The sequence below is a fragment of the Pinus tabuliformis genome, chromosome J (genome assembly GCF_031772625.1).
Source record: "Pinus tabuliformis cultivar Carrire ecotype Pingquan chromosome J, CPIR1, whole genome shotgun sequence".
Lineage (NCBI taxonomy): Eukaryota > Viridiplantae > Streptophyta > Pinopsida > Pinales > Pinaceae > Pinus > Pinus tabuliformis.
Window position 1 is genome coordinate 1,550,307,282 of NC_142295.1, and position 27,057 is coordinate 1,550,334,338.

Consider the following 27,057-nt stretch of genomic DNA (forward strand, 5'->3'; position numbering starts at 1 on the left):
CTTAATCTCCTGGAGTGCCTCATCAATGCACATAAACCCATCCTCAAAGATGAAAGTTAATAAGAAGCTTTCCCTCAAGATATTCCATTCATTCGTCCCATGGTGTAGCTATGTTTCCAAGTACCAATTCATGGGAATGGTATTTAAGGTGTGACAAAAGATGTGCACCCATTCCTGTTGTGGCTCTTCATGCCATGCTTTAGTCCACCGTGCCAAGTGTTCACGTGGATCATCCTTTCCACTGTATTTTTCAGTCATCTTGGTATTAGCATATCCAAACCTTAGCTTCATCATCCTCTTGTATTCCTTCCAGTCAGCAAAGCTTTCCTTATGTGTACCCCACCAATGGGAAGGCGTAGCACACAGTGCCAATTCAAGTGCCTAGAATCGATGTTCCTCGGGCACCTCCCTTTCAAATTCATCCAAAAAAAGATTAACATCATTCAAACCATCATAATGCGGAAGTTTTCTTACCTCAGTAGATACACACTGTAGTGATTTGGTTATCATATTGCAATGTAGCATAGATATCTCATGCAACCAGTTATACCAGTGCTCAAGCTTTTCATATGAGTCTAAGGTACAGGAGCTATCTCTATCCCACGTGATCCTTCCATCCATAGTGGGATTGATGCAATCTTCATCGGACACAGTAATCTTGTAGATTTGATCCAAATGATTGTCCTCCTCATAGTTTTGGACCGGTTCAGTGTATCGCACTCCTTCAGCAGGGTATAGTGGCACAATAATCCTTAGCGCCTTCTTCTCAAATGTCATCCTTCACTTCTTCACAGTAATAACTACATCCATGTTGAAGGCCCAATCAATTCTTAGTAGCGCAGGGTAAGGATTTTTGTCATCCACTATTTCAATTACTTCAAAATCAGCCAATGCAGTCACTCCTTCAATTTCCACTGCTACCCCATACAAGCTCCCCATAGGAATGATCTTCCATTGATTGGCCACGCGTAGCTGTATAGGAGACCATTATAGAACAGGTCTCCCCATCTTCTCCCATGTCTTCTTAGGTAGTACATTTGCATCAAAACCCAAATCTAGGATGACTTGGTCCATTTCATACTCTCCGATCTACACGGTTAACCTCATCTCACGCCCAGTTCACCTCTTATGTCTACCTAATTTCATCACAACACGCTATTCTGTAGGACTCTTAATTTTTCCCACACAATTGTCGATCAACGCCTAGAGTACTTCTATTTCCTTCTGATCTTTGAACAACTTCATACAGGTTTTCAGAAAAGTAATGTTGATGGTGCCAGACCCGCCAACGTGTCAAGGGGATATCCCGGGTAAGAAGTCCAAATTAGACCTCAGACCCTTTGGTGTAGGAGTCATAGCAGTGGGTCGTATGGTAATTCCTTGAATGCAATTTCACACAGAGGCAAGTTAGATAAATCTATTGGTAGCAAGGGTGTGACAGTTGCAGTGAGTCAGGGAAGGTGCATGAGAGGTTCTAACACAAGTGGGTTGCGATGAGTGCACCCCTTGGCAACCTGTAATAGTACTCAGATGGGAAGGGAACACACAAGTGAAGATACATCACAAGATGGAAAGCAAGTCAGTTGCCAATCCAAAGTGATGGTTAAACCAATCAACACATTTCAGTAAGATTCATACATACTCATACAGAATAGTCCATACATGCATGCATAAGAAAGCAAATACATATGCCATTTAGAGTAAACAAGATAGCTGGAATACAATACAACATATGCATGAAACATGTTGGCTCTTATTATATAAATAAGTGTAAGTTCCAGTCATACAATACATCCATGTCCAACCACTAGCTCCAATAGTGGAATGTTACAGCCACATCCGCCTGCTCCTCCAAAGAGATGTACTAGGTCCATGCAGTGGAGAAGCCAAGGCACGTTACAATAATGTCCAAGATCTGTCCAAGATAGTCTTATTGGAAGCTTGGTTAACCAAAAGCCTATAAAATGAGTTATGAGGGACTATTCATAGCAAAGAGTGGGGTGACCCTTGACATTCCCCTTTGTGACAGTTCAACTACCCTCATGACCCTTCACCTACTCTATGCCTGTTACATCCAACTATTGACACTTGAATTACACTTGACCTCACTTAAAATTACAATGCACATGTACCCATGTGAACAAAATGGCTTGAGCAAGCCATGCTAGACATCACTCTGACATAGACAACCATGGAAGTCCAACTTCTCAAAATCCTCATGCTGATAGACAGTAACATATTGATGCCAATATCTGTAGTCCTTGATGGTGTTTGTGTGCTCCACGGTGACATCCATCTGAAACCTGACTTTTGCCTCCATAGAATTTGGGTACACTGCTCAGGCTCCTCTCTCCAACTCGTCTAAAAGCACGCGCATCATTGCCTTCAATGTGGCCAGTCCATCAACATACTTGTGCATGATGTTTGCATTGATAGGCAAGTACAGGTTGGTGGTGATGTGCATCAACTCGTTGAAGTACGAGTCAAGCTCTAGTCAGACTTGTTTCTTTGTCTTCTCCTGGGTGAGATTTCCAAGTGATGGGATCGTATGTGTGTGCACCAAAACATCCATACTCTTGAATACTCATGCATGGGAAACCTGTATGCTAGTGATGAACTGCGAGAGCTCTTCATAATTTCGGATTTGACTTCGGATACGTGCCTTCAACTTGACTGCACTGGCCCTCATCATCTTAGGCAAGTGAAGTGGGGTTCCCTTGTACTTCATCGTCCATGTTTGCATGTCATCAACAACAACATGCAAGTTCATTAAGATACGTTCTCTTTTAGCACATCGCTGCTGCCATCCGTTGAGATGGACGACTACCTTGTGCACAGTACCAAACTTGGAGTACAATGCTCGCATAACAATGTCAAGGGACAATACTTCATCTAGCATTTCCTTCTTCAGTTCAGCTCGGGCGGACATTGTCACTAAGTCTCCTCCTTGCTTGGTTGTTTGTACTTCCTTTTCCATTCACTCATTCTCAACTATTAGAAAGTGAATACTTGAGCTAGTGACTTTGGAATACACTCTGGTTGCATCGGCCAAGGCAGTTGGATGATTGCGCACATTAGTCACGATCACTCGTTCCTCAACTTGTGCAGGAGACGTATGATCCTCTGGAGTTGACACTCTGTGAGACTGCACAAATCTATGTTGGGATTCGTCGAACGAGAGGTTGTGCATCTCTTCTTTCAACTGATCACCAAGGATCTCAGGGCCTTGGTCATTCAAGACTTTCTCATCATTTGGATGCATTGAAGCGGGTGAGTCGCCCTCTTTGTGGTGAGGCATGAGATCGGTGTCCTATTCCAACTCCTAATGCTCCATGTCTGCCTCCAACTGTTGAAGTGCTTGTTCTATTTCATGAGCAAAGTCTTCCCCCATGATGGTTCACTCTGTTTGCCTGATGCTAGCTGTACTGATGAATCAACTACTTGTATGGGAGCTGCTTCATCTATTTGCACATGTTACGCTCCCTATTGTATCTACTGCTGTTGTGCTTCCTTCTCCTATTTGTGCAGCTCTTTTTCCTTTCGGAGTTTCTCCCTCAGCTAATGCAACTCCTTCTCTTCTTCTTCCATTCTCTTCTTATCCCTCTGCCTTCGCGTGATTTTCTTGTCGCGCTGGTGCCTCTTTTCCTCTATAGCCATAACTGCTTTCTCTACAAGTGAATCTGCTTGAAACTTTTAGCTTTTCTCCTCCTCCATGCGATAAACAATCTTCCTCTTACCTTTGTCACGCACTGGTATGCTTGCCTTTGCTGCCACTCCTACCACTATTGCTACTGGTGCTCTTCGTGACGCTGCTTCATGTTGCTTCGCTAGCCACTCCACAGTGAAGCCGACTATTCATTGGGTCTGCAGAAACTGTAACAATATCTCCATGGGTCCTCCTTGGCCCAATGAAACGCCCTGTGGATCCAGTTGAACTAAACTCTCGTGCAGTGATCTTTCACAATGCAATGTGGGTCATATAGATTGTAGCTTCGGAGGTCGAGTGAGTACTTACTCATCTATTCTGCCTCAAAATCTGCTTGCTTGATACTATGGATCTCATATAACCCTATCCACAACGGAAGAGCGGACCAAGGTGCCTTCTTCTTTTGATGCAATCTAGCTATCAATCCTGCCGAGATGTGATATGCTACTTCCTACATGACAAGTACGTCCAAGGAAAACTTTGGTAGAACATGCGGAGGCTTCTTCACACTGAACATTTGGATGAAGGTGTTGGACAGTGAGGAACCAATCAGCAAATCCTAACAATGCATCCATTGCTTACTGTTAGCTACCTATACCAATAGGTTTCATTTTTCATGATTGGCAGGGGAAGTGCCAAATATGCTCTACTTTGGTGATGCAAAGATCTCATATTTTGTGGAAAACACCTATCTATAGTTGTTTGATGCTGTCCTACTTCTGAATGGGTGATCCAACAGTCTAAGCTGGGTCATGCCATATTTCAATTTTTGTTGTAGACTAGAGAAAGAAATCTGTCCAAACTATTCAATCTTGGCAGGTAAGTAGTCAGGTAGAGAATGAAGGTTCCCAACTGCTTAATCTGGGGCCTTGGAAGTAATAAGGCTAGCCTTAGATATAAATCAAAAGAAAATGGAAAAAGAAAAGAAAAAGAGCAATTGAGGGTTTGCCAGTCTAAGTGCACCCTCCTTGAAGTAACAAAAAATGCTAGGCAATAGAATGGGTAGGTAGATGGGGTTGCAGAAGCATGATTTCTTTCATATCACTGGCCTAAGCAAAGGAAACACATGGTGGGCCAGTGTAGATCTTCCTATTCAGCAGTTTTGTAGCAACAAAGTGAAGCATGTCTAACTTCCCAATCATTCCCTATCAAACCCCTTTCTAACATCCCACTATCACCTTTGTTCATAAGAGAAGTCAAACTCTTTTGTTGATTCTTGTTACATAAAGAGCCACATTTCTTGTGTAAAAATCTTTTCATTTTGATCTACTCTCCAAACTAAGTTTGTTTCCTAAAAAACTTAGTCTTTGCTTCCTCTCTTCTATATCTCCCACCCAATAGTAACTACTAACTCCATTATTACTTAACTCCCTATACTTCCCTTTTTCCCTACTACTATATCACTATTCTGAAAAGGCCCACTAAATATGTAAATTCCCCCTTTTTTTTGGCATTATAGCCATATGTTCAAATATTTGGAAAATTAGGCAGAATCAAAGGTTTTGTTTGGTTTTCTTGAAGTTAGGGAATAAACTAACACTTGGTTAGTTTAATAACCTATTCCCAACCCTATCCCCTTCACAAAAATTCTATGATGTCTAACCTGCGCTATTTGCATAAAACCCGGTTAAAACCCATTTCCTCCGCTTATCCTAAGTTTTTACCTCTCGGCGCACTGACCACAAAAAAAAAAGGAAACATATTATTTAAATGCTACCGGGTCCCGCCGTATCATGTTGGCAGTTTGCTCTCCCGTCGTCCGTCGGATCTGGGACCTCCCATCCGACGGCTCACATCAATATCGGACCGCCTCCGATGCCCGGATGATAGCACCCGAAATCTGTCAGACCATGACGTCAGGGCTCGGACGCGTGTCATTCCCAGATTGTATCGAGAGGCCGCCTGCCAAAACCGCTCCCGTACAATAAGCGGTCCGAAATTACCATGACCGCCTTTGTTTCTCCGCCATACGTCACATCCATGTCACGCGTACGTCACTGCCACCTCAACGTCGCATCCCCGCTCTATCCACTATCGCTCTGAGCTGTCCGCCATGTCACCTACCCACGTGGATCCACTCACTGGCTGCCATGTCATCACTCCGTACCTGACCCCACCCATGACGTCATGCTGACGTCATCCGACAAAAACGCGCCAAAAGCCAAATTTTCACTATTTTTCCCAAAAAACCCGTTTTTTTGCGTTATTTGCAATATTCATGCACTGTGATTTTGCATGAGTTAGAACGTCGTTTACTTTCCAACTTCGAAAACTGCTCCCGTGCTGCCAGCGCCCCGAATTCACCTGCTCTTCCACCATTGCCCGAGTATACCAGGTATTTATCAAAATTTCCCCTCCGCGCCTGGTTTTTCACATAATTCACTGAACAAGCTAAGAGAAGAAAAACACAGTAAGTTCAAGAAATCCTCATGAACCAGTGCTCCTCTTCCACACTGTAAGCCCAATTTCACTCACAGAAGTTCCCATTGTGTCCGATTTCCACAAATTCACCGTTTTGTTTGCGCATTCGCAAATCTGAACCTCTGCTAGATGAATTCACCGGGAAAGCAAGTCCCAAATCCTGGCATTTGCTCTCTGAATCTATCCTAAGTGCATTTTGACTCAGTTTTACCCCAGTTTACCTCTTCCCCTCTGCAAATTGCCCTGCTCCTGCAAAATTCATTGCTCTGTGTTGCTGTGCCCAGAAAAACAAGTTCAAATACAGTTCAAAGTATCAATTGACCATGGAGACACCAGTAGCTCTAAACATTCCACCTCTAAATGCCCCACAAAGAGAGCTAGAATGGCAGCCCCTGGCCGACAGAGACTACCAGATGGCAGAAGTAATCCCAGAGTACAGCAGATACCATATTCATGTACTCAGTGAGCTGAAAGCCTAACATCTCAGTGGAAATGATATTCTAGGGATTTGGGACTCCAATTTGCCCATTTTCAATCTTCCTCAAGTCAATGTCCTCCTAGATTTAATCCATAGATGCAGTGCCAACTATGACCCTTGTCAGAGAGCTGTCCTTAGTCCCTCAGGCTTAGTTTTGTTCCATATCACCCCTGAGGCTATAAGTCAAATGCTGCACTTTCACACTACAAAGCCATTGACTCCTCTATCTATGATGGACTTGATAAAGCAAGGAGGCAAGTTGTTCAGTGCCCAAATCATAGAGATTAATCAACTATTCATTCAATCAGGCTCTCAAACTGTGAGGACTCCTCCTATTGGAAATGTATATCTCAATGACTTGGGCAAAATGCTTGTGGATATGATCAGTTATGTCCTGGGATACAGATCATCTGAGGATGTTGATGAAACTATTCTAGCCATGATGTCTATCTTCTCCCCTAGAAAGCCTCCTTCTGTTCACTATGATTATGCTACATACATTGCCAATAAAATTCATGAGCAATTGATGAATTTAGAGAGAGAAAGGATATTTAGGTACACTTCTTACATCTATCACTTGTTCCTATTTTATCAGCCTGATAGCTTCCCTATTACTCTCAAGAAGTTTGATGCTCAGGGAAACCAAAGGTCTGTGGTATTTTGGTCTTCAATCTTTCATCACATATCTTTTTCACCATACAGCTACTGTGAATTCATAGACCTTTTCATCCATCCAGCCATGTCCTTGCTGTTGAGCTCTCCTCCTCCAAGATTGACAGATGAGATGCAAAGAATCCTCCAGCTCTCAAAGGCCTACAACATTGGGGATTGGTACTTTTACCAACACCATACAGTGATCAGAATATATGGTTGTGAGTTAGCCCCATATAGGCTACCAAGATATGTCCCTATGAGACTTTTTGCTTTAGAATATTTCAGACAATTTGGAAATGCAGACATGGTCCATTTCCACAACAAAAATAAGAAGGTACAACTCAAAGTCAGAAACCAGCTAGGCCCATTTATTTATAATAAAAGAGAAGAGGCATGGCAAGAAGCAGATAAGATCCTGCAACACCTCGGGTTGCAAACCAGTTTCCTCTGGATACCCTATGATCCCAATCATTTCATTAGTCTTAGAAGGGTCAAATATAAGTTGGCTAGCTATGATCATGTCAGGTTGCCTCATATTGAAAAATATGCAAATCTGTTAAGATGGAAAGAGGGCACCCTAGAAGAGGCAAGTTCTAAAGAGGAAATAGCACAAAAAGAAGCAAAGAAACTTGAGAAGGAAGCTGACTTGGAATATTGTGAACAGGTTTCTTCTTCTTATCATACTCAACTTGGAGCAGCTGCCTCATCTTCTACAGCTCCCCAGCAAGCAGCTCAAACTATTCCTCAAGCAGCTAGCACAGAAAAGGGAAAAGAAATGGAGCAGGAGCAAACACTCCCAACAACAGAACAACAGAAAGAACAGGTAGAACAGCAAGAGCAAGTGGCTGAGGCCCCTGTATCCACAGAGCAGCAGGCTCAAGAAAGTGTGCCTCCAAGGCAGGAAACAATAATGGATACCTCGGTACTTCAAACCCCAATAAATGAAGAGAGAACTAGGAAGAGGGACAGACAACAAGAAACTCCCCTCACTACATCAACAAGTCAACAAGGGGAGAAAAGGCAAAGATTAAACCCTTTTTCTGAAGAAGAGATGCCTATTGGACCATCCATGGGTATGGGCCCCCCTAGCATGGAAGCATCAGCCAGTTCCTTCCAACAGGAACAAGAGAGACCACTTGGAGGAGAGGTTAGTTCCTCAAGCCAACAAAGAAGGGCAGAGTCTGGAATCAAGAAGCAATTCATGGATATAAAAGCTAGGAATGAGCCAGTCAGACTCCAGCTTTCCAATCATTTACTCAAGATGGCTCCCACCAACCAACAGAGGCTCATGTCAGCATATGACATTGCAGAGGGGAAGATGACTATGAGCCATTTTTTTCCTACCATGCTGCAGCCACAGTCAGCTGCAGATTACATCATGACCAACCTAGAAGTGTTTGCAAAGGACATCCACCCAATGGACCAAATAGAGCTACATAAGCAAACGGGTGAGATGGTCTACTATACTCTTGCAGATAAAACATTTCTAGCCCACAAACTGCAGAATTCTCTCCATAATACTACTGCCCAACTGGAATTGGAGAAAGCTTCTTCTCAAGCCAAAGACAACAGGATTAGGTCTTTGGAAGATATCATTATAGAGCTTGGGCATGACCCAAGTGATCCCAAAGCTGTGCAGGCACTAATGAAGAAAAAGGATGAAGATATAGCAGCTTTGAGGAAGATGGTCAAAATTCCAGCAACCCTTCACCCCCAAATAGAAGATGTTGCTCAACAGAGAAAGGATCAAGATGTAGCAGCCATGTTGCTGACACTACACAAACAATTGGTAGAAACAGAAGGACGATTGATAGCAACAGAGGGTGCATTACAGGCATCCCTGAAACAGAAAGAAGGAGGGCAGATATCTCAGCCCCCTCAGCCAGTAATTAACCTTGAGGAGCCTCCTCAAATTATAAGTCCTCCCACAGGACAAACACCAGAGGCAGGCCCTTCAGCAGCAGCACCAGCAACAACATCAGGACAGACACCCAGCCTTGATATGCAAAATATGATGAAAGAACTTCAAGCTCTGGAGGCCCAGATGGCAGAATTAAATGAGGCCAAGGAAAAATTGGCTACACTTAATGAAAAATATGATAAATCAAAGCAAAGTGTAGCTGAAAAAACAAGAGAGGTAAGGGCTCTTGAGAAGAAAATAAAATAACTGGAGAAAGAGCTCTCTCTTGATAAAGTTGTAGCTGAGGTCAAGAAAGTCCTGTGGGCCAATATTGGTCAGTAGATAACAGATCAATGGCAATATATTGAAACCATCCATGAGCATATAGATCTCATAGGCAGGGCCCAGAAAGAAAGTCAAAGAGCAAGGGCATCTCTAGGCAATATGTCTGAGATAGCCAATAGGATGATCAATGTCCTTAACAATCGCACAGGCCCCCAGCTGGCAGCAATGGGTATCTCTAACAGAACTGATACCATTTTACTATTAAAAAGGGTGCTCACTTTGAGAAATCATGTGCAAACATTGGATAGAAGGTGCCAGGAAATGCAGACAGAGGTGAACAAATTCATGGAGAAGTTTACAGCATTGCATAACAGAGGCCTCCCCAGCTTACTAAACAGTGCAGGAATGTTACTATCTCATGAAAACTATGCCAAGAGGGTAAATACATATGCTACAAATCAGATCATTGCAACATCAAGTGCCCCAGAGGAAACAGGGCCTGCATCTGGGCAGAGTCTCTATGACAAAATAGAGAATTTTTTTTTCATCATGCATGAGATTAGACATCTGTTTGAAGTGCCTCCAAATTATTACAAATATAATGAGGCAGATGAAACCTTAGGCATAATTTTGAGACATCAGTTGCCTACTCAGGAATGGTGGACCAGCATGATACAGACATTGCTGTGAACAAACAGATTTTTCATCAATTTTTTGTACATCAATTATAAGTCATCATGTTCAGAAAATTGATATATTCATTATGACTGGCGAGGAGTGGACAGAGCCAACTCATCGAACAAATTTGGCCACTAAAGCGACACCGACAGATGCAGATGACGGGGCTGAGATAGCTGCAGCATGACAAAGCAATAAAGGGCTTATTACTCAGAATCAATACGAAGCACCCGGCAGACCCAGTTGCCCCAAAAGTAAAAAATTTCTGACAAACAACAAGCAGCTGTTGTATATTCATTTAAGTAGCTTTTAATTCTGTAAGAAATATCTTTGAAAGTTGGTAAGAGCAGTTATTGTGCAATAACTCACTGTTGAGATATTTCTATGATATTTTGTATATATGCATCCCCACATAGCTTATTGGGGGTTGTTGTTACTCATTTGTTCAGGAGAACTAGGCTGTATATCCTCTGAAAGATATAATACAAAGGAGCTGTTGGTTTCCAAAAGATGTGTTTGGCTTGGAAGTGCTGTGATGAAACTATTGGCTGCTGCAGGATTCTCGTGTTATGGCGTGATACAATAAGTGTTCTCTAACTGTATTTGTGTTTCATTTCCTGTATAATCTGTCTGTGATGTATGGTGATTAATCTTAGTAGAAAGGCAAAAGACTAGTTCAGGATTTGTCCATTGAAGACACCCTAAACTCAATCCTTACTACTAAATATGTTTTCTTCAGGGTTAGTTGCAACTATGGAATTCTTAAATGCTCCTATTTGCTCTAATCACATGATAAGTCTTTAATCATTAATTCTCTTTTGTTGCTGAGTAGGATTTGTTCTTCATTTCGTGTTGCACTGTGAAAGAACTCTTGATTGCCTTTCCTGGTGTAATTTATACTGTCTCTTTTCTAAAAAATCAAAGTTTGTATCATGAATACCCATCTAGCCTTGCAGTGAACCTCTCTTTATCACAAACATCAAATCCTATTCATTTCTGGACTCTACATGCCCAATGGACTGAACTTTCTTTGATGCTTGCATGCCCTTCTTTGAACAACAACCGACAACCAAAACTCAAACAAAACTCTCATCTCATAACTAGCCTAAAATCCTCAAAAAACAAAGTTAAAACTAAAAGAGAGAGCCCTCTCTGATTACAGGTAGGCTAGAACCTGTAATCCAAAGCTTGGTTAGTGGTTACCCCGGCCGTATTCCCTCAGGAGTCAAAGGGAACAACCTGGGTGTTAACATAAATGGCGACTCCGCTGGGGACCTGAATGAAATTTATAAACCCCTGTCTGATTCTTAATACTGTAGATAAAGCCTGAGTGAGAGCCAGACAACCTTAGAAACTGCCTCTGCTTTGCATTTGCAGGAGTATATAATAGCTGCCTCATTCAATCTTTATTTAGTCTTAAGTTCCATACAGTTGTGCTATACTTGACCAGTCCTTATCAAACATCAATACTTCTTAAGAAAATTCTCCTAAAGAAAATCATAGAAACTGGCTCCTAAGAAGAAAACTCGTCATACAAGATCTAACCCGGATCCAGATCCATCACCTGAGTTCCAAAATCCAAACTTGATTTCAAGAATCCTTAAGAAACACAAATCAGAAGGGACTTTATCAGATTCAAGTTCTGAAGCAGGATTTCAAACTAATATTCCAACCCCTGCTAAGGTTTCTCTACATCCTCATACCACCGTTCCACACTCTCCTAGTTCTTCGTCCACTTCACAAGGTGTCCTTTCAACCCCTCCATCAACTACACATACCCCTCTCATCCCCTTTCCTCCACTTGTCCCATTCGTTCCTGTTATCCCTATTGTCCCACCAAACATGGCTAATAGATATGCTCCACTGCAGTTGCCTGCCAATCCAGGGCCTATGCCCCAAGATTATCAAACCAAAATATCATATTTTGATGGTACTGGCTCTCATTCAACCCTTCAACATACTAAGAAAATGCAGGATTATTTTGAAAATTATGAGATAGATGATGATGGGGTTAGAATGAAAATTTTTGTGCAAAGCCTAACAGGAGATGTAAGATCATGGTTCAGGTCACTCCCAACAAACTCTATATCTGACCCCAAAGCCTTGTACCAAACCTTTATCAATAGATGGGAGAAGAAAAAGGATCCACTCCATATTTTATCTGAATACAATGCTATCAAAAGAGGTCCCCAAGAAACTGTCTTGGACTATTGCGCTCGGTTCAACAATGTGTACAATGCTATTCCCCAAAATCTGAGACCCCCACCTGATCTGGCCCTATACACCTTTCCTAATGGGTTTGATTCAGATATGGCATACCAATTGAGAGAGAGAGCTCCCCGAAATTTAGCTGAGATGCAAGATATAGCAGTCAGTGTAGAAGCCAACTTGATAGCTAGGAGAAATAGGACCAGAACTAAAGGAAAGACTACCTTCAAAGAAGAGCCTTCAGGCTGGGATAAAAAATTAGATGCAATAATCACTGGTATGCATAGATTAGGTGACAGAGTAGAATCAGTTGAGAGGAAGTCATCATGGGAAGCACCACAGAATAATCCTATCAGGAATCCCAATTTTAGAAGAAATCAAAATCCTAATGTTGGCAAGGCCAGCCCTGAACCAGAGATTAGGCCTCCGTTCCAAGAAAACTATGCTGAAGCATCCACTTCTAGTGAGCAGATAGATGATACCCACATTAACTTGATGGGCCTGAATGATGATCAGCAAGTTTTTCTGAGTCAAGAGGATCACAAAGATGATGACATTAATCAGTTCCAAACCAAATCAGGTGAATCATTTGATTTCAAACAAGGCTATGACACAACTGTTTTTGAAGTTCATAAGAAATACAAATTGAGAAGAAGAACTATAAATGTGACACAGCCTGAGAAAACAAAGGATACCCCACTGCCTAAGAAGGTTCTTGTCACAGAGCCAATTGACAAAACTGATGCAATTACAAATGAAGTAACGGTTGAAGAGGTAACTGAAGCATTTCACTCAAATCAACAACCATTGGATACACCGCCTTTACAGCACAATCCAAGCAACACTTTTCAAAAAGTGAGCAAAAAGGACAAACCTCAAGACCAGATTGAAAGTCAAGAAGAAGCCCCTAAAAACTCAATTGAGAAAGAAAAAGTTGTTAACCAGAACTCCAAGATCCAATCTGAAAAAACTTTTGACTTAGAAGCTGAAATTGGTAAATTAAAGATAGCCATTCCTCTTTCAGAGCTAGCCAAACATAACATTTACAAGCAACAAATCAAGAAGTCCCTTCAACTGACCCATAATAAGGATGATGTCAATGTGTTGGATGATACCCCAGAATTAATTTTCGGTCCAGAAGTTGATGGAAAGACAGGAGGCATCGGGATCTTACCTTTTTATGTCAGCTTGCATATTCATGATAAGATATTACACAATGCAATGTTTGATTCAGGCGCCTCTCATAACCTGATGCCTAAGTCAGTAATGGAAAGATTGAATCTAGACATCACAAGACCATATAAGGACCTATTTTCATTTGACTCCAGCCAAGTTAAGTGTTTAGGATTGATAAAAGATCTATGTGTTTCCCTTGTCCAGTACCCAAATAAAACAATCTTAATGGATGTGGTAGTTGCTGATATCCCACCTAAATATGGAATGTTGTTGTCAAGATCATGGGGAGCCAAACTCCAAGGTTCCCTGCAATTGGACATGTCATATGCCACCATCTCTGTCTTTGGGCAACCAAAGAGGCTATACAGAGAGTCACTCATGAAATACATGGTGAGCAGTGAAGAAAAAACTCAAAATTTCCCTATCTATGCAGTCCATTCTGACATGGATTCTTTCATTCTTTTCAATGATGATATAAGTCCAATATGTGGAGACAAATCTGTCTTACTTGAATAAGATCTCCATATGAATGAGCAATCAAATTCCCAAGAAATCGAGGTTGAGCAATTAAGTGATGAGACCGTTCTAGAAGACAAATCAGATGAAAAACAAGATCTCCAGCTTATAATTCCAAGTCATAGAGAGGCGGTTAAATCTTCCCTAAATCAAGAAATCCTTTGGTTTCTTGAGTTTGATGGATCAGTCAACAAATTAGGGGCAGGAGCTGGAGTGTGGATTCATAACAAACAAAGAAATCATGCAAAAGGCCGAGCCTATAGGCTTAATTTCAGATGTACTAATAATATGGCAGAGTATGAGGCTCTTCTGCTAGGCCTCAAATTGGTAAGATCCTTACAGGCCACAAAAGTTTCAATCCTGGGAGACTCAGACCTCATTATTCAACAAGTGAAAGGCAATTTTGTCACCAATGACAAAAGACTAAGATCATACAGGTCTGCTGCTATTGAAATACTCAAGGCCTTTACTGAATTTCAAATGACCAAAATATCTAGAACCCACAACCTTCATGCACATAGTTTAGCTACATTTGCCAGTACATGCAAATTGCCTTTTGAACCCAACCATTGTTTTACAGCTGAGATAAAACACAGACCTTCTATCCTAAACAATGTTAAAGATTGGAAAGTATTTGAGGATGACACACAGATAAATAGTTTCTTGACCTTGCAACATGAATTTTTAGGTTTGAACATTGATGTTGATTCTGTAAAAGAAACACAACCACTAAGTGAACAGGACCAAACAACTATATCACCCAAAACAGAAAATCAAATACTTTGTCCAACAACCTTTGACAAGGAAAATATACAAGAACTTAAACAATTGCATTTTGATGAAATAACTGGTGCAGAGGCTGAAGTCATACAACTAAAAGACAATTTTCTACCAACAGGCCTGACTCCGTTGGAGGACATTTTTGACTCAAATGATGTTCCTAGAAAACCAAAAATGCAACCCCTTAATGCTGCCATTGAAGAATGAAACATTGGAACTACTGAAAAACCCAAGATAATAAAATTGTCTGCATCTTTGCCTCCTGACCAGAAGCCCAAATACATTGACCTCTTTAAAGAGTTCCAAGATGTGTTTGCATGGAGTTATGAGGATTTGAAATCCTATGACACCTCTGTTATTCAACACACCATCCCTCTCAAGCCTAATCAAAAGCCATTCAAGCAAAAATTAAGAAGAATCAATCCCATGCTTCTCCCTTCCATTGAGAAAGAGGTACAAAAAATGTTTAAAGCCGGTATCATAGCACCAATCAGGTTTTCAGATTGGATTTCAAATTTGGTCCCCACAAGAAAGAAGACTGGTGAGATTAGGTTTTGTGTTGATCTAAGGAATTTGAATCAAGTGTCCCTCAAAGACAATTATCCCTTACCCAAAATGGATCATATTCTCCAAAGAGTGGTGGGGGCTTCAAGAATCTCATTGCTTGATGGATTTTCAGGTTTCAATCAGATCCTAGTCCACCCTGATGATCAAGATAAAACAACATTTACAACCCCATGGGGAACTTTCAAATATGTCAAAATGCCTTTTGGGTTGAAAAATGCAGGAGCTACATTTCAGAGAGCAATGGATATTTCTTTTGCTAAAGAGATTCGTGATTTCCTTGTTATTTACTTAGATGACCTCACACCTTTTTCAAAGTCTGACCAAGAACATCTGAAACACTTGAGATAAATATTCATAACATGTAGGAAATATGGAATTTCCTTAAATCCTAAGAAGTCTCTATTTGGTTTGGAAGAAGGTAAGCTATTGGGTCATATCATTTCAAAGGATGGCATTAGAATTGATCCAGACAGAATACAGGCCATTTTGCAAATGCCCCATCCAAGAAATATTAAAGAATTACAAGCCTTCTTGGGAAAGATCAACTTTTTAAGGAGATTTATCCCAAACTTAGCAGAATTGATCAGATTGCTAAACAACATGCTAAAAAAGGATTCAAAAGTAAAGTGGACAGTAGAAGCAAATCAAGCTTTTGAAGGTATTAAATTGGCCCTTACCCAAACCCCAGTCTTAACAAACCCTCAATTTGACAAAGAATTTATCATTTTCTCTTTTGCCTCCCAGCATACCATTGCTGCTATCTTATTGCAAAAAGATGATCAAGGGAATGAAAAACCTATTGCTTTCTTTAGTAGAGCCCTTAGAGATGCACCTCTGAAATATCAGATCATGGAAAAGCAAGCTTATGCTTTGGTCAAGGCCATCAAAGACTTTAGGATTTACATCCTATACTCCCATGTTATTGCTTATGTACCAAATCCCATTGTGAAAGACATATTGACTCAAGAAAGCTTAGAGGGCAGAAGAGGAAAATGGATTGCTAACATTTTAGAATTTGACATTGAAATAAGGCCTACAAAACTGATAAAAGGGCAAGGTTTGGCTAAATTGATGTCAGAAGCAAACTTCCAAGCCTTGGATATTAACCAACTGGACAATGAACCGGAGCTGGCGACTCCAAATATCAATGCAGCCTTTTAACAATCCCTGTGGTATTCTGATATCTGTTATGTATTGCAAAACCTGTGTGCTCCCCCAGGATTGTCCAGAACCAAATCTAGATTTCTAAAAATGAAAGCTTCAAGATTTTGTGTTATAGATGGTAATTTACTATGGAAAAATCATGAAGGTATACTGCTGAATTGCTTGAATATGGATGAGGCTAACAATGTTATAAAAGGATTCCATGCAGGTGATTGTGGTGGACATTTGTACTGGAAGTCCACTGTGGATAAGATATTAAGGGCAGGTTACTATTGGCCCACTCTGTTCTCTGATGTTAAAAATTTTACCACTTCATGTCACAAGTGTCAAGTGTTTGAGGGAAAAAGAAAGTTACTACCACTTCCCTTAAAGCCTATTGCAACAGAAAGGCCCTTTCAGCAATGGGGCTTGGACTTCATTGGGGAAATTCATCCTTCATCTTCAGGCCAACATAAATGGATCCTAACAGCCACAAATTACTTTACTAAATGGATTGAGGCTCAAGCAAATGATTCTACTATCATCCAGTTCCTTGAAACTAATATTCTTTCCAGATTTGGTTGTCCTGACAAGATTATAACAGACAATGCTGCTGCTTTCAGATCCAAGAAGATGGTGAACTTTTGCCACAAATTCCATATTACTTTGGGCCATTCTACTGCATACTACCCTCAAGGCAATGGTTTAGCTGAATCATCTAACAAAAGTCTTATCAACATCATTAAAAAGATATTGGAAGAGAATAAGAAAAATTGGCATAAGAAGCTGGTAAATGCCTTATGGGCAGATAGGCTAACAACTAAAAGATCTATTGGGGTCAGCCCATATGAGTTGGTTTATGGAATGGAAGCCAAATTCCCTTCATCATTAGGGGTCCCTGTCATGAAGCTACTTCAAGAAAGTCAAGCTGAACCAAATGACATGCAAAGAAGAATCAATCAGATTATTTGTTTACAGCAAACCAGAGATCAAGTGTATAGCAGAGTTCAAATCCTACAAGAGAAGCTGAATAAAGCCTTTGACAGAATAACTAAGGCTGAAGATTTCTTTATTGGTGATAAAGTGCTTAAATGGGATTCAAGAAGAGAAGACAAGGGAAAGCATGGCAAATTTGACTCCCTTTGGAGGGGACCCTTTGTAATTCAAGCAATACATGGAAATAACACTTATTTCTTGAAGAATTTAGATGAAACTGAAGCTGAAGAGGGCCCTGTGAATGGCCGGATGTTAAAGCATTACTTTGACTACTTTCCATGTATATAGCATGGCCTTGCCCTGTACATTATTAGTTGTATATAGTATTTTCTTTCAGCATATAGATAGTTCAACTTCACAAGTTTTGTAAATAAGCAGGAAAAGACTTTTACTTCAGAAGTTCCACAATGGTGGAAGATTCCAGTTTTGAAATTCAAGGAGAAAACCTTCAAGTTTTGATGAGAAGTTAAAAGCCAAGGCAGTCTGACCTGCTGTTCTTGGTCTTTCAAGTAGAAAAACCATCCCCAAGTGGAGCCACTGTTAGCTACCTATACCAATAGGTTTCATTTTTCATGATTGGCAGGGGAAGTGCCAAATATGCTCTACTTTGGTGATGAAAAGATCTCATATTTTGTGGAAAAAACCTATCTAAAGTTGTTTGATGTTGTCCTACTTCTGAATGGGTGATCCAACAGTCTAAGCTGGGTCATGCCATATTTCAATTTTTGTTGTAGACTAGAGAAAGAAATCTGTCCAAACTGTTCAATCTTGGCAGATAAGTAGTCAGGTAGAGAATGAAGGTTCCCAACTGCTTAATCTGGGGCCTTGGAAGTAATAAGGCTAGCCTTAGATAGAAATCAAAAGAAAATGGAAAAAGAAAAGAAAAAGAGCAATTGAGGGTTTGCCAGTCTAAGTGCACCCTCCTTGAAGTAACAAAAAATGCTAGGCAATAGAATGGGTAGGTAGATGGGGTTGCAGAAGCATGATTTCTTTCATATCACTGGCCTAAGCAAAGGAAACACATGGTGGCCAGTGCAGATCTTCCTATTCAACAGTTTTGTAGCAACAAAGTGAAGCATGTCTAACTTCCCAATCATTCCCTATCAAACCCCTTTCTAACATCCCACTATCACCTTTGTTCATAAGAGAAGTCAAACTCTTTTGTTGATTCTTGTTACATAAAGAGCCACATTTTCTTGTGTAAAAATCTTTTCATTTTGATCTACTCTCCAAACTAAGTTTGTTTCCTAAAAAACTTAGTCTTTGCTTCCTCTCTTCTATATCTCCCACCCAATAGTAACTACTAACTCCATTATTACTTAACTCCCTATACTTTCCTTTTTCCCTACTACTATATCACTATTCTGAAAAGGCCCACTAAATATGTAAATTCCCCCTTTTTTTTGGCATTATAGCCATATGTTCAAATATTTGGGAAATTAGGCAGAATCAAAGGTTTTGTTTGGTTTGCTTGAAGTTAGGGATTAAACTAACACTTGGTTAGTTTAATAACCTATTCCCAACCCTATCCCCTTCACAAACCCACTATGATGTCTAACCCGCGCTATTTGCATAAAACCCGGTTAAAACCCATTTCCTCCGCTTATCCTAAGTTTTTACCTCTCAGCACACTTAACACAAAAAACAAAGGAAAAATATTATTTAAATGCCGTCGGGTCCCGTCGTATCATGTTGGCAGTTTGCTCTCCCGTCATCCGTCGGATCTGGGCCCTCCCATCCGACGGCTCACATCAATATCGGACCGCCTCCGATGCCCGGACGATAGCACCCGAAATCTGTTAGACCATGACATCAGGGCTCGGACGCGTGTCGTTCCTAGATTGTATCGGGAGGCCGCCTACCAAAACCGCTCCCGTACAATAAGCAGTCTGAAATTACCACTTACCGCCTTTGTTTCTCCGCCATACGTCACATCCATGTCACGCGTACGTCACTGCCACCTCAGCGTCGCATCCCCGCTCTATCCACTATCGCTCTGAGCTGTCTGCCATGTCACCTACCCACGTGGATCCACTTACTGGCCGCCACGTCATCACTCCGTACCTGACCCCACCATGACGTCATGTTGACGTCATCCGACAAAAACGCGCCAAAAGCCAAATTTTCACTATTTTGCCCAAAAAACCTGTTTTTTCGCGTTATTTGCAATATTCATGCACTGTGATTTTGCATGAGTTAGAACGTCGTTTACTTGCCAACTTCGAAGACTACTCCCATGCTGCCAGTGCCCCGAATTCACCTGCTCTTCCACCATTGCCCGAGTATACCAGGTATTTATCAAAATTTCCCCTCTGTGCCTGGTTTTTCACATAATTCGCTGAACAAGCTAAGATAAGAAAAACACAGTAAGTTCAAGAAATCCTCATGAACCAGCGCTCCTCTTCCACACTGTAAGCCCAATTTCACTCACAGAAGTTCCCATTGTGTCCGATTTCCACAAATTCACTGTTTTGTTTGCGCATTCGCAAATCTGAACCTCTGCTAGATGAATTCACCGGGAAAGTAAGTCCCAAATCCTGGCATTTGCTCTCTGAATTTATCCTAAGTTCATTTTGACTCAGTTTTACCCCAGTTTACCTCTTCCCCTTTGCAAATTGCCCTGCTCCTGCAAAATTCATTGCTTTGTGTTGCTGTGCCCAAAAAAACAAGTTCAAATACAGTTCAAAGTATCAATTGACCATGGAGACACCAGTAGCTCTAAACATTCCACCTCTAAATGCCCCACAAAGAGAGCTAGAATGGCAGCCCCTGGCCGATAGAGACTACCAGATGGCAGAAGTAATCCCAGAGTACAGCAGATACCATATTCATGTACTCAATGAGCTGAAAGCCGAACATCTCAGTGGAAATGATATTCTAGGGATTTGGAACTCCAATTTGCCCATTTTCAATCTTCCTCAAGTCAATGTCCTCCCAGATTTAATCCATAGATGCAGTGCCAACTATGACCCATGTCAGAGAGCTGTCCTCAGTCCCTCAGGCTCAGTTTTGTTCCATATCACCCCTGAGGCTATAAGTCAAATGCTGCACTTTCACACTACAAAGTCATTGACTCCTCTATCTATGATGGACTTGATAAAGCAAGGAGGCAAGCTTTCCAGTGCCCAAATCATAGAGATTAATCAACTATTCATTCAATCAGGCTCTCAAACTGTGAGGACTCCTCCTATTGGAAATGTATATCTCAATGACTTGGGCAAAATGCTTGTGGATATGATTAGTTATGTCCTGGGATATAGATCATCTGAGGATGTTGATGAAACTATTCTGGCCATGATGTCTATCTTCTCCCCTGGAAAGCCTCCTTCTGTTCACTATGATTATGCTACATACATTGCCAATAAAATTCATGAGCAATTGATGAATTTAGAGAGGGAAAGGATATTTAGATACACTTCTTACATCTATCACTTGTTCCTATTTTATCAGCCTGATAGCTTCCCTATTACTCTAAAGAAGTTTGATGCTCAGGGAAACCAAAGGTCTGTGGTATTTTGGTCTTCAATCTTTCATCACATATCTTTTTCACCATACAGCTACTGTGAATTCATAGACCTTTTCATCCATCCAGCCATGTCCTTGCTGTTGAGCTCTCCTCCTCCAAGATTGACAGATGAGATGCAAAGAATCCTCCAGCTCTCAAAGGCCTACAACATTGGGGATTGGTACTTTTACCAACACCATACAGTGATCAGAATATATGGTTGTGAGTTAGCCCCATATAGGCTACCAAGATATGTCCCTATGAGACTTTTTGCTTTAGAATATTTCAGACAATTTGGAAATGCAGACATGGTCCATTTCCACAGCAAAAATAAGAAGGTACAACTCAAAGTCAGAAACCAACTAGGCCCATTTATTTATAATAAAAGAGAAGAGGCATGGCAAGAAGCAGATAAGATCCTGCAACGTCTCGGGTTGCAAACCAGTTTCCTCTGGATACCCTATGATCCCAATCATTTCATTAGTCTTAGAAGGGTCAAATATAAGTTGGCTAGCTATGATCATGTCAGGTTGCCTCATATTGAAAAATATGCAAATCTGTTAAGATGGAAAGAGGGCACCCTAGAAGAGGCAAGTTCTAAAGAGGAAATAGCACAAAAAGAAGCAAAGAAACTTGAGAAGGAAGCTGACTTGGAATATTGTGAACAGGTTTCTTCTTCTTATCATACTCAACTTGGAGCAGCTGCCTCGTCTTCTACAGCTCCCCAGCAAGCAGCTCAAACTATTCCTCAAGCAGCTAGCACAGAAAAGGGAAAAGAAATGGAGCAGGAGCAAACACTCCCAACAACAGAACAATAGAAAGAACAGGTAGAACAGCAAGAGGAAATGGCTGAGGCCCCTATATCCACAGAGCAGCAGGCTCAAGAAAGTGTGCCTCCAAGGCAGGAAACAGCAATGGATACCTCGGTACTTCAAACCCCAATAAATGAAGAGAGAACTAGGAAGAGGGACAAACAGCAAGAAACTCCCCTCACTACATCAGCAAGTCAACAAGGGGAGAAAAGGCAAAGATTAAACCCTTTTTCTGAAGAAGAGATGCCTATTGGACCATCCATGGGTATGGGCCCCCCTAGCATGGAAGCATCAGCCAGTTCCTTCCAACAGGAACAAGAGAGACCACTTGGAGGAGAGGTCAGTTCCTCAAGCCAGCAAAGAAGGGCAAAGTCTGGAATTAAGAAGCAATTCATGGATATAAAAGCTAGGAATGAGCCAGTCAGACTCCAACTTTACAATCATTTACTCAAGATGGCTCCCACCAACCAACAGAGGCTCATGTCAGCATATGACATTGCAGAGGGGAAGATGACTATGAGCCATTTTTTGCCTACCATGCTGCAGCCACAGTCAGCTGCAAATTACATCAGGACCAACCTAGAAGTGTTTGCAAAGGACATCCACCCAATGGACCAAATAGAGCTACATAAGCAAATGGGTGAGATGGTCTACTCTACTCTTGCAGATAAAACATTTCTAGCCCACAAACTGCAGAATTCTCTCCATAATACTACTGCCCAACTGGAATTGGAGAAAGCTTCTTCTCAAGCCAAAGACAACAGGATTAGGTCTTTGGAAGATATCATTATAGAGCTTGGGCATGACCCAAGTGATCCCAAAGCTGTGCAGGCACTAATGAAGAAAAAGGATGAAGATATAGCAGCTTTGAGGAAGATGGTCAAAATTCCAGCAACCCTTCACCCCCAAACAGAAGATGTTGCTCAGCAGAGAAAGGATCAAGATGTAGCAGCCATGCTGTTGACACTACACAAACAATGGTAGGACGATTGATAGCAACAGATGCATTACAGGCTGACATCTCAACAGCAAGGACAATCCTGGACAAACACCAGAGGCAGGCCCTTCAGCAGCAGCACTAGCAACAACATCAGGACAGACACCCAGCCTTGATATGCAAAATATGATGAAAGAACTTCAAGCTCTAGAGGCCCAGATGGCAGAATTAAATGAAGCCAAGGAAAAATTGGCTACACTTAATGAAAAATATGATAAATCAAAGCAAAGTGTAGCTGAAAAAACAAGAGAGGTAAGGGCTCTTGAGAAGAAAATAAAATAACTAGAGAAAGAGCTCTCTCTTGATAAAGTTGTAGCTGAGGTCAAGAAAGTCCTGTGGGCCAATATTGGTCAGTCTATACAGATCAATGGCAATATATTGAAACCATCCATGAGCATATAGATCTCATAGGCAGGGCCCAGAAAGAAAGTCAAAGAGCAAGGGCATCTCTAGGCAATATGCCTGAGATAGCCAATAGGATGATCAATGTCCTTAACAATCGCACAGGCCCCCAGCTGACAGCAATGGGTATCTCCAACAGAACTGATACCATTTTACTAGTAAAAAGGGTGCTCACTTTGAGAAATCATGTGCAAACATTGGATAGAAGGTGCCAGGAAATGCAGACAGAGGTGAACAAATTCATGGAGAAGTTTACATCATTGCATAACAGAGGCCTCCCCAGCTTACTAAATAGTGCAGGAAGGTTACTATCTCATGAAAACTATGCCAAGAGGGTAAATACATATGCTACAAATAAGATCACTGCAGCATCAAGTGCCCCAGAGGAAACAGGACCTGCATCTGGGCAAAGTCTCTATGACAAAATAGAGAATTTGTTTTTCATCATGCATGAGATTAGACATCTGTTTGAAGTGCCTCCAAATTATTACAAATATATTGAGGCAGATGAAACCTTAGGCATAATTTTGAGACATCAGTTGCCTACTCAGGAATGGTGGACCAGCATGATACAGACATTGCTGTGAACAAACAGATTTTTCATCAAATTTTTGTACATCAATTATAAGTCATCATGTTCAGAAAATTGATATATTCATTATGACTGGCGAGGAGTGGACAGAGCCAACTCAGCAAACAAATTTGGCCACTAAAGCGACACCGACGGATGCAGATGACGGGGCTGAGAAAGCTGCAGCACGACAAAGCAATAAAGGGCTTATTACTCAGAATCAATACGAAGCACCCAGCAGACCCAGTTGCCCCAAAAGTCAAGAATTTCTGACAAACAGCAAGCAACTGTTGTATATTCATTTAAGTAGCTTTTAATTTTGTAAGAAATATCTTTGAAAGTTGGTAAGAGCAGTTATTGTGCAATAACTCAGTGTTGAGATATTTCTATGATATTTTGTATATATGCACCCCCGCATAGCTTATTGGGGGTTGTTGTTACTCTTTTGTTCAAGAGAACTCGGTTGTATATCCTCTGAAAGATATAATACAAAGGAGCTGTTGGTTTCTAAAAGATGTGTTTGGTTTGGAAGTACTGTGATGAAACTATTGACTGCTGCAGGATTCTCGTGTTATGGCGTGATACAATAAGTGTTCTCTAACTGTATTTGTGTTTCATTTCCTGTATAATCTGTCTGTGATGTATGGTGATTAATCTTAGTAGAAAGGAAAAAGACTAGTTCAGGATTTGTCCATTGAAGACACCCTAAACTCAATCCTTACTACTAAATATGTTTTCTTCAGGGTTAGCTACAACTATGGAATTCTTAAATGCTCCTATTTGCTCTAATCACATGATAAGTCTTTATTCAGTAATTCTCTTTTGTTGCTGAGTATGATTTGTTCTTCATTTCGTGTTGCACTGTGAAAGAACTCTTGATTGCCTTTCCTGGTGTAATTTACACCGTCTCTTTTCTAAAAAATCAAAGTTTGTATCATGAATACCCATCTGGCCTTGCAGTGAACCTCTCTTTATCACAAACATCAAATCCTATTCATTTCTGGACTCCACATGCCCAATGGACTGAACTTTCTTTGATGCTTGCATGCCCTTCTTTGAACAGCAGCCAACAACCAAAACTCAAACAAAACTCTCATCTCATAACTAGCCTAAAATCCTCAAAAAACAAAGTTAAAACTAAAAGAGAGAGCCCTCTCTGATTACAGGTAGGCTAGAACCTGTAATCCAAAGCTTGGTTAGTGGTTACCCCGGCCGTATTCCCTCAGGAGTCAAAGGGAACAACCTGGGTGTTAACACTTCCTTTTACATGCAGGCTGGATCCTGTTCAAATATCATATTGTACACAGGGGTGACAAAAGGATCGGACATCCATTAGATTACTCCTTTGAAGTTGCATTTGGATAACAACTTGAAATATGTGTTCACAACAGTCTCACCTGGTGACAATGCCCACTCCAAACTCAGGAACTACTGTCAGGCACAGACTGAATCTAAGATGTAGGAGGACATGTAAATCTCTGCATGCATACCTTTGGGTGACTGTCGAGCCTTCGTTACTTGTTCCTTTATATAATGAGCCAATATGCCAAACCAGTTACATGGTTTTCCTTCTCTAGCCACTTGGTCCAGTGCGATCACCCAACTTTGTGGGAAGGTTTCTGTGCTTTCTTGGCAATACAGTCGACAAGAAAATATGACCAAGTATTTATACACCTTCCTCAGTATCTTCATCTTGTAGATCTGGTTGGGTGTCAACCAGAATCGAGCCATCTCCTTTACCCAGTTCTTTAGAATGTCTCTATAGTTAGCACTTTTGTTGGGTAAGATGAATGGAGTCTTCATGACAATCACAGGCTCTGAAATCTGATAAATCTCATCATAATCTCATGCCTAGAAGGTCGCAATATTCATCCCACTGACACTGCTCAAGGTCATCATCTCGGGATCAGTGTGAGAGACGATCTAGTGTATCATGTCTGCGCATGGGAATGCATGGTATCTGCATGCAATTAGGTACATGCCAGACTTGTGAACGTTCACGTACACCTGACGGTCTTTGAGGCCTTCCACAAAAGTACTTGCAAATTCTTCATTGAACTCTTGCCACTTCGGTTTGATGTTCTTATCTAGATGCAACTTTGTATCTTCATAGATCGGTAGACTAGAGGACACTTGCTCAACTCCTGCTCCAGCTGCATTTCCATCAGTGTCCTGTGATCCTGTTCTCTTGGAAGCCATTGATCTGGTATTGCTAAGAGATAGATGAACACCTAAAAGATCTGGAGACAAGCAACATGTATGGAAAAAAATCTATTTGCGAAAACCAAAGCAAATTTGGGGAATGAAACAGCACATACCTGGGAAACTGATGGGAAATATTGCATAATTTCTTCTGGGACGATGGGTGATTGGCTACCAGAACTGTGCAAAAGGAAGTTTGGGCTGTTTGGGAGACAAGATTGGCTGCTGGGATTGTGCAATGTGCAATTCTATCTGGGAGTGATTGCAGGCTCAGGGACTGCATTGCACAATTTTCTGGGCTAGCAATCACTATCCCTCAGAAATGCGCAAAACATTCCTGGAGGACGGTGCTGAGCAGAAATGCGCATTTATGGAGAGGAAGGCAGAGCCTTCCTTCCCCAGATTGTGAAATGCTATCTCAGTGAAGGCAGAGTTTGGGCCATGGTTGGCCCGACTCACCGATGGGAAACTGAAAGAAAATATTATAGTGAATGCATGTCGGCATTAAGTGAAAGAAGAAGTGATTGACAGTGCATGCAAACATGAATGAAAGATTTAGTAAATAGATTAACTTGTATGTGAGTGAAGCGAGTTGCTGAATCGACGACTGTTCGTGCAAAACAGTTTCATTCATGTGAAAACAATGAGATAGCAACGAAAACTGAAACGACAACAAGCATTTAAAGAAATCAAGCAGACAACACTCACACAAGCGAATACACAAAAAGTGACAGAAATTCTGAAAAAGACAAGTTGAGGCCACTTACCCATGAATAGCTGAGTCGGATGTGTCGAAGAGTCCTATACGTGTTGTGGGATGTCACAGCTCCAAGGTCGATGTGAAAGAATGAGCTCTAATGCATCGAATAAATAATTTTTGAGCTCATGACACGCATGCCACAAATCTAGGAAAAATCAACACTTGGAGGAAGGTTTCTAAAACAAATTTGCATGTAACCTCCGACTGCTAAAAATAGCTCCTTGAATCATGGGATTCCTTTTGCATGTTTCCTTTTGCTATTCTAGGAAAAAGCAAGCAATGCATGCAAGTCAAGTTTCC